Source organism: Triticum dicoccoides, chromosome 3B, assembly GCF_002162155.2.
Source record: "Triticum dicoccoides isolate Atlit2015 ecotype Zavitan chromosome 3B, WEW_v2.0, whole genome shotgun sequence".
NCBI classification, from domain to species: domain Eukaryota; kingdom Viridiplantae; phylum Streptophyta; class Magnoliopsida; order Poales; family Poaceae; genus Triticum; species Triticum dicoccoides.
Genome location: NC_041385.1, coordinates 452222424 through 452236751, shown reverse-complemented (window position 1 = coordinate 452236751; position 14328 = coordinate 452222424).

Sequence of the window (14328 nt, the reverse complement as noted above, 5' to 3'; positions counted from 1 at the left end):
CCGTCGTCATCCCCCGACGTCGCGCCATGCCGCCCGGTTGGAACCGCGCCGCCACCTCCGCGCCGGTCCGCGCCGAACCCAGCCGGTGCCACCCCGCTCCTCCGCCGCCCGGTGCTCGCCCGCGCGTGCCGCCCGAGGCCGCCGCGGCTCCTCCGTGCCGTCCATCCCCGGCACCCTCCGCCCCATCGCAGGAGTGCGCCTCCGCGTCGGTCGCCGCCCCGCCGCCGTCCTACCTCGTCGTCGGCCGCCGTCTCTACTCCGGCGAGATCGCCGCCGCTCGTCCCGGAGATCGCCGAAGCTCCTCCGGCCGGATCCATCGATGGTTGGATCAGATCCACCCATCCCGTCATCCAAACGTGCCCCGAGCCCCCTGGATCCCTTCGTCCAGCATGCCTCCGTCCCGCGTTGACTTTCGTGGAGGTAAAAATTCCACTAAGTCCCCGGATCTGCTGTTATTTTTATGCCCTATTCATCGCATCATAACTCCATGCATACCGCTCCGTTTCATGCGTGTGATATATCAAAATGTTCGTCATGAGATGCTCTACATTTCATTCCATTGTGCCATGCTTGTTTGAGATCATATGGATGCCTGAATAATTGTTACAGGAGTGCTATATGATGTTAATCTGCTGAAACTGTTATAACTTGGTGATTTGTCATTTTTGTTGCATTTGATGTGTGCATCCTATGAGCATGAGCTCTACATGTGTTTTGATCTATGACATGCCATGTTTACAGAGGTGCAATCCATGTATTTTTGTGAGTCTTGTAGTGAGTGCATCGAGCTTGTTAAATAGGGTACTTGTTGTTGCTGTTCTGCTAGGCTGAATCTGTTATTTCGTGATGCTATGTAAACCTGCTGCTACAAGTCATTCTATGCATAATCTGGAGATATTCACTAAGGATGTTTTGTTATACATGTCATTATCTATCCATCCATGCCCCGGGTTGCATTTATAGCATGTTGTAGCTTGTTGTAATCTTGTTCTCTAGTTGCTAAATAATGTTGCTGTCAGCCTGTTAACATTAAGTTCAGTTTTGCCATGTGTTTTGCTATTGATCCATGCACCCTATGAACTTGCTATTGCCATGCGTAGCTTCACAAACATGTTCTCCTAATTTTAGTCACCTTTTCATGCCATGTTTTGCTCTGTGGTGAGTGGTACAAGCTCACCAACATGCCTACTTATCGTTGTTTCTGCCATGTTTGAATCTGTCATATCATTTGCCATGTTTGCATGGATGCTACCATGTTTTCTGTTGATCTTTGAAATAAATTCAGTAAGGGACTTTTGTTCTATGCAATTATTAGGTTCATGCCATTCCTTTGAGTGCCCTGATATCTTGCTGTAACATGTTGTTTGAGAGCTCTGAACATTGCAACCTGATGTTATCTCTGCTAAGCCTGAAACTGTTATTATTTGCAATCTTGCCATGTCTTTTTGAGCATGTTCTAGAGATTTCTGGAGATAGCTCAGTGTTCATGTTTTGTCATGCTTTACCTGTACATAGTGTTCATGCCTTTTGTTTTCATATTGTCGTACTTTAGCATGTTGTTTTGGTGCTTGCAATATGCCTAGTTGCTGTTTTGGACAGCGTGTCCTTCAAACTTGTATAGAGTATGTGTTGAACCGTTGCTCCGTTTTGAGTGTGCTCTATATGAAGCTTGCTTGATTTTGTATGTAGCTTCATATTATCATGTTGCATCCTTGTTTGAGGTGTTTGCTTGATGTTTGTATGCATTTTGCATCAATGCCATGATTAACTTGCTTTGCTCATATCTTCTAGGCCATAGCTCCGAATTAAACGAACCTTATATGTAACTTGACTAGAATCTCGTGTAGATCATCTCGGTGCATCTTAACTTGCTGTTAACAACTTGAACATAAGGTTTATTCAGATCTGGACCAATTTCGAAAATTGCATATGAGGACTTACCGGAATTGTTATATGTTGTTTCCGGCCTCATTTAAACTTGCCTTGGTGTGTTGCTCTTGTTTGCATCATCTCTTGCCATGAGTAGCTTCATGTAGCCTTTGTCATGCATCATGCTTGGTTGTGCATCATGCCTTGTTATGTGTGGTGTGTTTACTATGTTGTGTGCTTCTTCTCAATAGTTCCTGTTTCGTTGCGATCGTGAGGATTCGTTCCTCTACGCTTGGTTCGTCTTCGTGGCTTCATCTTCTTCATGGACTCGTTCTTCTTCCTAGCAGGATTTCAGGCAAGATGACTGCTTCCCTGGATCTCACTACTATCATTGCTATGCTAGTTGCTTCGTTCTATCGCTTTGCTACGCTACCTATCATTTGCTCTTCAAGCCTCCCAATTGTCATGTCAGCCTCTAACCTTTTTCATCCTTCCTAGCAAACCATTGCTTGGCTATGTTATCGCTTTTGCTCAGCCCCTCTTATAGCGTTGCTAGTTCCAGGTGAAGTTGAAGATTGCTCCATGGTGGACAGGATTATGTTGGGATATCACAATATCTCTTATTTAATTAATGCATATATATACTTGGTAAAGGGTGGAAGACTCGGCCTTATGCCTGGTGCTTTGTTCCACTCTTGCCGCCCTAGTTTCCGTCATACCGGTGTTATGTTCCCGGATTTTGCGTTCCTTACGCGGTTGGGTGATTTATGGGACCCCCTTGACAGTTCACTTTGAATAAAACTCCTCCAGCAAGGCCCAACCTTGGTTTTACCATTTGCCTCACCACCACCTACTTTTCCCTTGGGAGTCGCTCTCTCGAGGATCATCTTTATTTTAGCCCCCCCCCGGGCCAATGCTTGTCTAAGTGTTGGTCCGAACCGAGCCGCCTGCGGGGCCACCTCGGGGAAACTCGAAGTCTGGTTTTACTGGTAGCATGTCTCATCCGGTGTTGCCCTGAGAACGAGATATGTGCAGCTCCTATCGAGATTGTCGGTGCATCGGGCAGTCTTGCTGGTCTTGTTTTACCATTGTCGAAATGTCTTGTAAACCGGGATTCCGAGTCTGATCGGGTCTTCCTGGGAGAAGGTATATCCTTCGTTGAACGTGAGAGCTTATAATGAGCTAAGTTGGGACACCCCTGGAGGGTATAAACTTTCGAGAGTCGTGCCCGCGGTTATGTGGCAAATGGGAATTTGTTAATGCCCGGTTGTAGATAACTTGACACTAGATCCGATTTAAAACGCATCAACCGCGTGTGTAGCCCTGATGGTCTCTTTTCGGTGGAGTCCGGGAAGTGAACACGGTTTTGGGTTATGTTTGACGTAAGTAGTAGTTTAGGATCACTTCTTGATCATTGCTAGCTTCACAGCCGTTCCGTTTGCTCTCTTCTTGCTCTTATTTGCGTATGTTAGCCACCATATATGCTTAGTCACTACTGCAACCTCACCACTTTACCCCTTCCTTTCCCTTTAAGCTTGGCTAGTCTTGATACCCATGGTAATGGGATTGCTGAGTCCTCGTGGCTCACAGATTACTACAACAATAGTTGCAGGTACAGGTTATGCGATGATCTTGACGCGAGAGCGATGTTACTTGTTTTGGAGTTCTTCTTCTGCTTCTTCTTCCATCAGGGGATAGGTTCCAGGTCGGCAGCCTGGGCTAGCAGGGTGGATGTCGTTTGAGTTTATGTTTGTGTTTCATCCGTAGTCGGATGTTGATCTCTTGTATGATGTTGATGTATTCTTGGGGCGTTTGTGCCTTATGTATGTATCCCCATCTATTATGTAATGTTGATGTAATGATATCCACCTTGCAACAGCGTTTCAATATGCGGTTCTATCCTTGGCGGGACCTTCGAGTCTCTTTATGATAGTATCGCATATTGGGCGTGACAAGTTGGTATCAGAGCCTCGACCGACCCTAGGAGCCCCCTTGGTTGATCGTGTAGTTTGGCCGATGTCGAGTCTAGAAAGAAAACTGTTTTCGGAGTCTAGTTATATCGTAGAGTAGGAATTCTTTTTACTCCTCGGCCCCTTCGTTGCCCTGGTCAGGAATCTTTACGTAGGTGTTTTGAATTACTCCTCTTCCCCTTTAAATTTTTTCTTTAGGATCACACAGTTGGTTTTCCGATCGTTGGTTCTCAGCTCTTTTCATCCGGTGCATTTCTCGTCAAGTTGACTCGAGCCTCTTCATCTTTGCCAAGTTCAATCCTTAGTTGTTTTTCTTTTCCCACACGCCCACCCCTTTTCCTTCTCAGAGACGGAGTCCGTAATCGAGTATCCATCCTACTCATGCGAAGCCTTTGCTTTCTTTCCTCAATGATTTCAATCGGTGTTTTCTCTTCAAGATATTCATCGATTTCCCCTTCCAAGTTGCCTTTGTTTTTCCCGCCCTCCCACCCTCTTCTTCCCGGAGCCTGAGTCTGTTTCAACCATCAATTTCATTCGTGTGGAGCCTCTTTAGTCTTTCGTCAATTGTTTCAACCGGTGTATTCTCGTTTTGTGCAGCATTCTCCATCTTTTTTCGGTGGACTCAATTCAAGTTTTTTGGGTTGATCACATTCTTTTCCTTGGATCAAGTGTTCTCCTTGCTCGTTTGCCTCTCGCCATTCAATCATTCCGAAGTTCGGAAGACATCTCAGGAGATTCGTCTGTGTTCCAATTAATTCATGGTTGTCACCTCATTCAAATATTTCAATTGTTTTGGTGCTTCATCTATCTGTTCATCATCCCTTTCCAACGGTGTTTTTCTCTTCAGTGGGCCCTAACCCACAGGTCTTTTCCGAGGATCTTACCTGGCTCTTCTAATTATTCCGAAGCCATTCCAAAATCTTTTCAAGTGTGACGTAAGAATGGATTTCATCAGTCACATGCCTTCTCCAAGATCGATTTCAAATCATTTTCATTGTTGCCTCAACCTCAACCTCAAGCTTCATGTTATCCTCACGATTTATTCCATTCGTAAGATATTCTTTTCTTAACCATCTGGAGTATGTAAGGAGTTGTTTTCCGTTTCTTTTCACCGGAGGTCATCATTTCAGCTACCGTTATCCAATTATCCCGGTGCTTCGTTCAAGTGTTCTTTAACCAGCTCATGATCTATTTGTTCTTTTGCATCTAAATCCCCCTCGAGCATATTGGTTCTTCTAATTCTTCCCGGTGATTCATTCTCTTTCATCAGTCATTTTTTAATTCTTACGGTGGTTCGTCCAAGATTCTTTTTCCTTGATTATCATTTTAATTCATTCGTTCTTTTCAATCATACCAGTGGTTCATGAAGACCTTTCTCAAGTTTTGTGCTATACCCCCTTAATCCTTTTCAAGAAGAATAAGTAGTATGAAAAAATCCATTGCTTGTCATCAATTTAATTTGATGAACGATAAGCATACAATAAATCTTATTCTTATTTCATCCAAGTGATTAATCCTTTCCTTCGGAGTTTGTTCTTGATAAATAAATTCTAGTTCCAAGTATTTTCATCTTTTCTTTTCCGGAGTTCAAATTTTCCTCGGCCATTTCGTCGGAACCTCCATCTAAATCATCACAAGCTTTAATCTTATTCTTTTCATCCTTCAATTCTATCTCATTGTCCTTTTTGTTTACCGTAGTTCTTCATGGTGGTTCTTCATGATTTAATTCATTCGTCAAGAGTTCATCAAGATTTTCTTGGAGGAGTTCAAGTATCTTTCTTCTCGCGTCTCGAAGTGCAATTAAATCTCTGTATTCTTTTGAAGTGGAGTTTTGCATTTTCTTCATTCTTCTCAGCTTTTCAGACATTTGGTTGTGGTATAATTTCACCTCAAGTTTTGAGTTGTTTTGATAAGTCCACAACAAGCTTATTCTGTTGTTGTTGATTTTCTCAGCAACCCCATCAAATCTTTCCTTCTAAGGAGGGTATCTATTTCATTCGTGGTACAAGTTGTCATTTTCTTCTCCGTTCTTTTCATTCAACTGTTTCCGGAGGTTTGGTGTCATGTCTTTATCAAGTATCATTCTATCCTCTAAAGTTCATGCCTCCATTCCTTCCATTTTTAGCCAGAGTGCTGCCTAAATCCTTTCAGTATTATTTGTTTCTTATCTCGTTCTAACCCGAGTGGTTTCATAGTCTATCTGATTCCGTGAGCTTTCGATTCTCGCCATTCTCGTCGTTCTCCTCTTCTCCTCAAGTGCTCTCGATTCTTTGCTTCTTCCCTTGAGTTCTTGTTTCACCTCATCCCTTTTTCCCTTCTGTCTCGTTCCTAAGATCTCGGGACGAGATCTCTTGTTAGTGGAGGAGTGTTGTAACGCCCCGAGTTCGATGCGCCAGGTGTCTGCCAGTTATTCGTCGTCATTGCCATGTCATTTGCTTGCGTGTTGCATTTTATCATGTCATCATGTGCATTTCATTTTGTATACATGTTCGTTTCTTGCATCCGAGCATTTTCCCCGTTGTCGGTTTTGCAACCCGGCACTCCTATGTCCTCCGGCGTTCCCTTTTTTTGTCTCTTGTTGTGAATGGGTGTTAAACGTTCTCGGAATGGACCGAGGCTTGCCAAGTGGCCTTGGTACACCACCGGTAGACCTCCTGTCAAGTTTTGTGCCATTTGGAGTCTGTTTGATACTCCAACGAGTAACCGGGTAACCATAAAAGCCCTCTTTGTGTTGCAGACCAACACCCCCCCAAAGTGGCCCAAAACCCATCCAAACCCCCTCCATGCTCTCGGTCGTTCGATCACGATCGTGTGGGCGAAAACCGCACCCCATTTGGAGTCACCTAGCTCCCTCTACCTATAAGTATGTGCCCCTCCCGGATTTTTCACGCAGATGAATCCCTAGCCCTCTCCCTCCTCGCGTCGCCGGACATGTACGCCCGCAGCCGGACGCGTCCACCACCGCCCAGCCACGTCGTCTGGCCAATAAGAAGCCGCCACGTCACCCCGCCGCCGCCGCTAGCCAACCAGGCGCCGCCACCTGACCCGTGCCCGCACCCTCTCTCTCCTCCCTCCGCCGCGGCCCTGTGGAGAGGGCGAGAGGCCCTCCTGGCCCGGTCAGCCGCCGCCGCCGACCCGCGCCCCACGCCTCCCGGATCCGGCGCCCTCCGCCGCCGGCTTCGTCCGCCGCCACCGGCGAGCATCGTCGTTGCCTCGCCCTCGCTGGACCCCGCTGCCTTTGTCGCCTCGTCGACCTCCCCCGCCGTCATCCCCCGACGCCGCGCCCCGCCGCCCGGCTGGAAGCGCGCCGCTGCCTCCGTGACGGTCTGCACCAAACCCAGCCGGCGCCGCCCTGCTCCTCTGTCGCCCGGCGCTCACCCGCGCGCGCCGCCCGAGGTCACCGCGGCTCCTCCGCACCGTCCAGCCCTGGCACCCTCCGCCCCATCGTCGGAATGCGCCTCCACGCCGGTCGCCCCGCCGCCGTCCTACCTCGGCGTCGGCCGCCGTCTCTACTCTAGCGAGATCGCCACCGCTCGTCCCGGAGCTCGCCAGAGCTCCTTCGGCCAGATCCATCGATGGGTGGATCAGATCTACCCATCTCGTCATCCAAACGTGCCCCGAGCCCCCCTGGATCCCTTCGTCCCGCACGCCTCCGTCCTGCGTTGACTTTCGCGGAGGTAAAAATTCCACCAACTCCCCGGATCTGCTGTTATTTTTATGCCCTATTCATCGCATCATAACTCCATGCAAACTTCTCCGTTTCGTGCATGCGATATATCAAAATGTTCGCCATGAGATGCTCTACATTTCATTCCATTGTGCCATGCTTGTTTGAGGTCATCTGGATGCCTGAATCATCGTTGCAAGAGTGCTATATGATGTTAATCTGCTGAAACTGTTATAACTTGGTGATTTGTCATTTTTGGTGCATTTGATGTGTGCATCCTATGAGAATGAGCTCTACATGTGTTTTGATCTATGACATGCCATGTTTACAGATGTGCAATCCATGTATTTTTGTGAGTCTTGTAGTGAGTGCATCGAGCTTGTTAACTAGGGTGCATGTTGTTGCTGTTTTGCTAGGCTGTATCTGTTATTTTGTGATGCTATGTAAACCTACTGCTACAAGTCAGTCTATGCATAATCTGCAGATGTTCACTAAGGATGTTTTGTTCTACATGTCATGATCTATCCATCCATGCCCCTAGTTTAATTTATAGGCTGTTGTAGCTTGTTGTAATCTTGCTCTCAAGTTGCTAAATAATGTTGCTGTCAGCATGTTAACATTAAGTTCAGTTTTGCCATGTATTTTGCTATTGATCCATGCATCCTATGAACTTGCTATTGCCATGCTTAGCTTCACAAACATGTACTCTTACTGTTAGTCACCTTATCATGCCATGTTTTGCTCTGTGGTGAGTGGTACAAGATCACCAATATGCCTACTTATCGTTGTTCCTGCCATGTTTGAATCTGTCATATCATTTGCCATGTTTGCATGGATGCTACCATGTTTTCTGTCGATCTTTGGAATAAATTCAGTAAGGGACATTTGTTCTATGCAATTAGTAGGTTCATGCTATACCTTTGTTTGCCCTGATATCTTGCTGTAACATGTTGTTTGAGAGCTCTAAACATTGCAACCTGATGTTATCTCTGCTAAGCCTGAAACTGTTATTATTTGCAATCTTGCCATGTCTTTTTGAGCATGTTGTAGTGATTTCTGGAGATAGCTCAGTGTTCATGTTTTGTCATGCTTTACCTGTACATCGTTTTCATGCCTTTTGTTTTAATATTGTGGCACTTTAGCATGTTGTTTTGGTGCTTGCAATATGCCTAGTTGCTGTTTTGGACAGTGTGTCCTTTAAACTTGTATAGTATGTGTTGAACCGTTGCTCCGTTTTGAGTGTGCTCTATATGAAACTTGCTTGATTTTGCATGTAGCTTCATATTATCATGTTGCATCCTTGTTTGAGGTGTTTGCTTGATGTTTGGATGCATTTTGCATCAATGCCATGTTTAACTTGCTTTGCTCATATCTTCTAGGCCGTAGCTCCGAATTAAACGAACCTTATATGTAACTTGACTAGAATCTCGTGTACGTCATCTAGGTGCATCTTAACTTGCTGTTAACAACTTGAACATAAGGTTTATTCAGATCTGGACCAATTTCGAAAATTTCATATGAGGACTTACCGGAATTGTTATATGTTGTTTCCGGCCTCATTTAAACTTGCCTTGGTGTGTTGCTCTTGTTTGCATCATCTCTTGCCATGAGTAGCTTCATGTAGACTTTGTCATGCATCATGCTTGGTTGTGCATCATGCCTTGTTATGTGTGTTGTGTTTACTATGTTTTGTGCTTCTTCTCGATAGTTCCTGTTTTGTTGCGATCGTGAGGATTCGTTCGTCTACGCTTGGTTTGTCTTCGTGGCTTCATCTTCTTCATGGACTCGTTCTTATTCCTAGAGGGATTTCAGGCAAGATGACCGCTACCCTGGATCTCACTACTATCATTGCTATGCTAGTTGCTTCGTTCTATCGCTTTGCTGCGCTACCTATCATTTGCTCTTCAAGCCTCCCAATTGTCATGTCAGCCTCTAACCTTTTTCACCCTTCCTAGCAAACCATTGCTTGGCTATGTTACCGCTTTTGCTCAGCCCCTCTTATAGCGTTGCTAGTTGCAGGTGAAGTTGTAGATTGCTCCATGGTGGACAGGATTATGTTGGGATATCACAATATCTCTTATTTAATTAATGCATCTATATACTTGGCAAAGGGTGGAAGACTCGGCCTTATGCCTGATGCTTTGTTCCACTCTTGCCGCCCTAGTTTCTGTCATACCGGTGTTATGTTCCTGGATTTTGCGTTCCTTACGCGGTTGGGTGATTTATGGGACCCCCTTGACAGTTCGCTTTGAATAAAACTCCTCCAGCAAGGCCCAACCTTGGTTTTACCATTTGCCTCACCACCACCTACTTTTCCCTTGGGAGTCGCTCTCTCGAGGGTCATCTTTATTTTAGCCCCCTCCCCCGGGGGCCAATGCTTGTCTAAGTGTTGGTCTGAACCGAGCCGCCTGCGGGGCCACCTCAGGGAAACTCAAAGTCTGGTTTTACTCGTAGCCTGTCTCATCTGATGTTGCCCTGAGAACGAGATATGTGCAGCTCCTATCGGGATTGTCGGTGCATCGGGCGATCTTGCTGGTCTTGTTTTACCATTGTCGAAATGTCTTGTAAACCGAGATTCCGAGTCTGATCGGGTCTTCCTAGGAGAAGGTATATCCTTCGTTGACCGTGAGAGCTTATAATGGGCTAAATTGGGACACCCCTGCAGGGTATAAACTTTCGAGAGCCGTGCCGCGGTTATGTGGCAGACGGGAATTTGTTAATGCCCGGTTGTAGATAACTTGACACCAGATCCGATTTAAAATGCATCAACCGCGTGTGTAGCCGTGATGGTCTCTTTTTGGCGGAGCCCGGGAAGTGAACACGGTTTTGGGTTATGTTTGACGTAAGTAGGAGTTCAGGATCACTTCTTGATCATTGCTAGCTTCACGACCATTCCGTTTGCTCTCTTCTCGCTCTTATTTGCGTATGTTAGCCACCATATATGCTTAGTCGCTGCTGCAACCTCACCACTTTACCCCTTCCTTTCCCTTTAAGCTTTGCTAGTCTTGATACCCATGGTAATGGGATTGCTGAGTCCTCGTGGCTCACAAATTACTACAACAACTGTTGTAGGTACAGGTTATGCGATGATCTTGATGCGAGAGCGATGTTACTTATTTTGGAGTTCTTCTTCTGCTTCTTCTTCAATCAGGGGATAGGTTCCAGGTCGGCAGCCTGGGCTAGCAGGGTGGATGTTGTTTGAGTTTCTGTTTGTGTTTCATCCGTAGTCGAATGTTGATCTCTTGTATGATGTTGATGTATTCTTGGGGCGTTTGTGCCTTATGTATGTATTCCCATCTATTATGTAATGTTGATGTAATGATGTCCACCTTGCAACAGCGTTTCAATATGCGGTTCTATACTTGGCGGGACCTTCGAGTCTCTTTAGGATAGTATCGCATATTGGGCGTGACATGAATACCCAAAAGTATCCAACTTGGGGTTTCTTACCGGCGAGGAGCTCGTATGCTGTCTTGCCGAGTAGCTTGTGAAGATATAGATGATTCGTTGCATGACAAGCTATGTCAACCGCTTCTGCCCAAAAGTGTTTTGGCGTCTTGTACTCATCAAGCATCATTCTCGCCATTTCGATGAACGTCCAGTTCTTCCTCTCAACAACTCCATTTTGTAGAGGATTGTACGTAGCCGAGAACTCATGTGAGATACCTTCTTCATCAAGAAAGGTGTCCACATTGGCATTCTTGAACTCTGTTCCATTGTGGCTGCGAACCTTCTTGATCTTCACCTCAAATTAGTTTTGGGCCTTCCTAGCAAAGTTTTTGAAGATTTTGAACCCGCGATTTATCATCGAGAAAGAACATCAACGATGACTATTCCAAACGAGTTACCACCGAGACTTTTGTAAGTGTTGAGACCGAAAAGATCCATGTGAAGTAGCTCGAGCGGTCTTCTCATGGTCATGATGTTCTTCACAGAGCGGCTTCCTCCAACCTATTTTTTTGCTTGGAAAGCACTGCAAAGTCTATCCTTATCAAATATGACATCTTTAACACCGAGGATATGATCACCTTTAATAAGCTTGTTAAGGTTTCGCATACCCACGTGACCTAACTGTCTATGCCACAACCAGCATTTGGAAGATTTAGCAATTGAACAAGTTCTAGGTTGAGCCTCTTTAGTGAAATCAACAATGTATAGATCACCTCTATGTATGCCGGTAAAGACCATTTTATGATTATCTCTTCGAAACACTTGGCAATCTACTTTAGTAAATAGGAGATTGAATCCAAAGTCAGCTAGTATAGATACAGAAAGTAGATTATAGCCAAGAGATTCAACAAGCATAACATTTTGTATGGAGCTGTCATGTGAGATGGCCACCTTACCGAGGCCAACCACCTTGCCCTTTGAGTTATCACCGAAAGTTACATACTTTCGAGGGCCATCGTTTTCAGCAAGCTCACGGAACATATCTTTATCTCCGGTCATGTGACCGGTACATCCACTATCAAGGACCCATTCCTTTCCTCCAGCCATGTAGCCGCGAAGGTTATCCATAAGACCAAAGTGTCTCATAGACTCTTCAAGATCAAAGTCATTATCATCATCTTCATCATAATATCCATGTTCAACATCATTTTGCAAATGATCATTTCCTAGAGAGAGTGATTCATTAGATATATGATTTTGACAATGTTCATCTCTGTGAATTATAATAGCTTAGAAAATAATATTGCTAGTGATTCCAACAACTCCTTTGGCACGCATAAGATTGCTAACCTCAAATAAACAATCTCCAAACTTAGGATCATTGGGATTCATCTTATTCAAAGCAATAGACTTGTGAAGAATCTCATCTAAGTTTTTCAAGGAATGGTAGCGGCCACGATCCCAATGGACCGAAGTCTCTGTGCTTAAGTGCCATCCCTGGATCGGTAATGCTGACACACATAGTACTCGAGGAATTATAGCAGGGTTTAATCACACACTTATTACATCGAGGTCCTCAAAAGAGTATGATTACACAAATAATATGGCTGAAGGCCATCTAAACTAAATAACCGTGGAAGCTTCGAAGGTAAATGAGTCCATCAACTCCAACGGCATAGCTGAGTGCATGACAACGACATATCACACCTTATTTGTTGTCTGAGAAGTCTGCAACATGAGACGTTGCAGCCTTGTAGGTCATTAGATTGAATATGCTGGCAGAGTTACACTGTAAAGCAAAGAATGCAATAACTACATCTACATGCAATATTTGGCTTCTGGAGGCTCTAAATTTGCAATTTTGCATAAAGCTAGTTTTTTCCTACAACAAAGGAATGAATTTTATTTACTACTCCCAAGTTGTACCAATATTTGAGAAGGTTCCTCCAACTCAAACCCAATTAAACAAGTATCATCATTAAACCCAATTCAATTAATTTAAGAGTGATGAGATCAACAATAATATCCAATTCCAGATACTCAAGATGTCCATAACTCGGGACACGGCTAACCATGATTAGTTTATACACTCTGCAGAGGTTACACACTTTTCCCCACAAGACTCGACTGCATCCATGATCGGAAGATTGAGACATAGTCTTTCTGAAGCATTAACTCTCTACTCTAGGCAGACCGGTACACCTACTTTCCCATACATCTGCTAGTCGACCTCTTCGAGAGCTCACGCAACTTACTTAACTATTCCAGAGCCCATAATGGCTTGTGGCGAACCGAGGAAAAAACACATGGGTATTCCAGGATTTCCCAAACGGGCTTGCATTGGATTCTCCAGGTGCCCTAACCAATCCACCCAGATGTGTATTAAAGTTAATACCTTAATGTTATCCAAGATTAATAACTCTCACAACTTCCATGTGTATCACGATCCAAACCCCGTCTATGAGTATGGCTAAGCAATAATTGAGCATAACGTATATTCCCGGGGTGATCAAAGGTATTAGGTTCCTACCTCAAGTACTACAACCAAACCACATGTTCCCAATCCTACTCATGCAAATATTTGAGGGGCAATACTAATGCATAGTAAAAACTGGGTATAGAGAAGTATGATCAAAGTGTAACTTGCCTTGCTGACGATAGGAAAACTCCAGAGATTCGTAGAAACAAGCTTCGCACTCCGGAAAATCTAGCTTAGACAAACAGTATCATACATAAGCAATCAATCAAACGAAACAAAGAGAAAACGAGAAAAGATCCAAATAAAACTCGAAACAAGCAAACAACTAATCTTAATAGAAAACAAAACCTAACAGCATTATTTTCATGTGTATTAGATCCTAACTGTAGGTACAAGTGATTAGCTATGATTTGCAAAAATAAACAACTCAAACGGAGCTACGAAACTCAAGATACAAACAAAACAAGATCAAATACTAATCTGAACTAAACTCAAATTTTAAATTGTCAAAATCATGTTCAAGTTGGTTTACTAAAAATAGGGCATCATTACAAAGATTTAGGCATTGGTTTCATCTAATTTGGATAAATGAGCTAAAAGTTACGCTAGTTTTAAGTTCAGGGGCTAAATCGTGAAAAACTATTCGTGGATAGGTCCGTGGCCGAAAATAAAGAAAAAAAGAAAAATCTATCGGACGAACGTCCGCTAACAGAGACTAACGAACGAATTTGTTCGTTAACAAAAACTAACGGGTGATCGCCCGCTATTTAAACTAACTAAAAAAATGAACCGATCTAAACCTATAAACCGGCGAACCGGATCGGTTTTATACCGGTTCGGGAGAGTTTGGTCGGCGGCGGTTCGCCGCGAGACGGCGGTCGACTACGAGACGGGGCAGCGGCTCCAGCGTGGCGGCTTGGCGGCGGTGGGGCAGCAACGAGTAGCGGCGGCGA